The 2,575-nt window shown below is 38.8% G+C and overlaps 1 long non-coding RNA gene across 1 annotated transcript in view; it reads right to left on the bottom strand.

Moving 5' to 3' along the window:
• LOC128247811 (uncharacterized) overlaps nucleotides 1-2,575 on the bottom strand; it is a 32,208-nt gene that overhangs the window by 5,823 nt on the left and 23,810 nt on the right. The gene's annotated exons all lie outside the window — the stretch shown is intronic.

Below are 2,575 nucleotides of genomic sequence, written 5' to 3'. Positions count from 1 at the left end.
ATATATATATATATATATATATATATATATATATATGTATGTATGTATGTATGTATGTATGTACGTATATATATATAGTTTGAAACCATCATTAACTGCATTGTTTCTATCCATGTAAATTGACATCGAATTACAAATGAGATTCAAAAGTAACTAGTAGCGACTTCTGTTGATAATTACCATGAGAAATTAGCAGACCAGAAATTGGGGTTGGTCAAGGCGTAGAAATTCTCCAACAACCATTTCTGGCTCTTTCTGGAGGTATGGCATGAAACCTAATCCTTCTGCCTCGCCTATCGTCTTCCAGCTGCAAACCTCTCAAGCCCGAGTTTGACCACAGTTTCCAGCAGCTTCATAATGCCGTCTGAATTGAGCCAAATGTATTCTCCAAAGATGTTATGCGGTATGACGTCACCCTCTCTGGAAACACACTCAAAGACTATCACAGTTTGAGGGAACTTGGTTTTCATGATACGTTGGACATTACATGGATTATAGGCAAGCCGCTCGTTGTTCTGGATATTGTACAACTGGCGCTAACAGAAGTTCTTTTCATCTGAAAAGAACCAGATCATCTTCGGCTCAACAGAACAGCTCAACTTGTACAAGAGCCTCTTTGCTTTCGTCAAATGATTCTCCTCGACCTTGCCTGTTAAAGGATGTCCCTTGCACCTCTTATAAAACAGGGTCTGCTTCATGGTGGTGACTTCAATACGCGTCTGTCTCGCCAAAGCTCAGATAGATCTTCTATTACCTTAACGTGCAATTCTTGGATTAGTTCCTGCGCCTGAACAGCTGTCATGACGTTGGACATTTTAATACCTGACGGGAATCATCATGAAACAGGTACCTCTTTTCCAATATTCAGATGGCTTCCAGTCAACCATGTCAGCTAACTTTTTCTCAACTACAACTTAATCTTTATTCTCCCCAACGCCGTTGACTGTTCATCAATACATCAATCTGCTCCTGGAGAAAGGAGACATAAAAAGTTATTAAATTTAACCTGATCACGCTGTACACGTTTGTATGTTTTGTGTGTGTGTGTGTGTATGTGTATGTGTGTGTGTGTGCATGCATGAGCGTGTGTGTGTGTGTGTGTATATGTGTGTGTGTGTGTGTGTGTGTGTGTGTGTGTGTATTTGTGGAGGCGCGTGGCTTAGTGGTTAAGGAGTTGCAATTCCTAGACCGAGTGAGGTGTTGTGTCTTTGTGTAAAACACTTCGTTTCACGTTACTCCAATTCATTTAGTAGGGGGAAATGGCTCGGGAAAACATGTCCGGCTTCTTAACGATTCTGGCTATCCAGCTCCTTCTCTATGTCATTATATTGGTTTCAAATTTTTGCACAAGGCCAGTAATTTCGGGTAAGTGGATTAAATCGATTATATTGACCCCAGCGCTCTCTTGGTACTTATTTTATCGTTCTCCAAAGGCTATAAGACAAAGTTGACCTCAGCGGAATTTGAACTCAGAACCTAAAAATGGACGAAATGCCACTAAGCATTTTACCCATCGTGCTAACGATTCTGCTTGCTTGCCACTTTCTTTGTATCCTTATACTACGAATACTATTATACAACCATAACGACATAACAAACGGCAACAACATAATAAACGGCAAATATATTCTCTAAGAGGAAGAATTTCAATATGAGTAGAAGAAAAAATTGTCGTTGGGGAGATCAATTATGCCATTAACCCTAGTATTTTACTGGTATCGGTTTTATCAAATATGGCGTGACTATCCAAGCGGCAACGCCTTTCGTCATAGGATGGCTCACGCATTGTAGCCCTGCAGATAAATAATAAGAATAGCAGAAATAACAGGAGAATACGGTAATTGATGGACATGTTCTTACTGCTGCTGCTTTTATCATTACTGCAACAACAAACCATCACGATCCAGAATAGAATTTACAACGTAAAGACATGTTGCCCAATGTTCCATAGATCCCGCGAATCTACCACCTTTTTCTGAAGGCAAAAGTTGTCTCTAATTGAGGCACAAGACCAACAGTAATTGGGAGAGATGGTTAATCAACACTATTGACTCCAATACTAGACAGTTGTTCATTTTATCGAGAACGGAGAGCAAATTTGAGCTCGGCAAGATTTGAGCACAGAAAGTAACGGAAAGAAACATGTGTTGCGAGCCATTTTCCGATGGTCTGGTGACTCTACCAGCTATGTTTCTTTGTTTGTTTCGCTTTGTTTTGTTTTTTTTTTCTCCATGCAAGTGCGAGTAGATGAACTAAGTTAGCAAATTTCATAAAACCTTGGAAATTCTATAACCTCCTCACACTGAATTCCGTATGAAATGATGCGAAGTCGAATGTTTTTCACTCTGTTTCTTTCTATAAAATGTGTATCACTAAAATATGTACCTCTTACTGTCTATCCAAAATGTTTTTAACGCACAATTTACTCTACATTTCTTATAGCTTTATATACTTCTAGTTCAACCGTAAAAAACTATACACACACACACACACACGCAGAAACACACACACACACACACACACACACACACACACACATATATATATATATATATATATATATATATATATATAT

This window comes from Octopus bimaculoides, chromosome 5, assembly GCF_001194135.2.
Source record: "Octopus bimaculoides isolate UCB-OBI-ISO-001 chromosome 5, ASM119413v2, whole genome shotgun sequence".
NCBI lineage: Eukaryota > Metazoa > Mollusca > Cephalopoda > Octopoda > Octopodidae > Octopus > Octopus bimaculoides.
The sequence above is the reverse complement of the archived record's forward strand: the minus strand, read 5'-3'. Positions and strand labels throughout refer to the sequence as shown.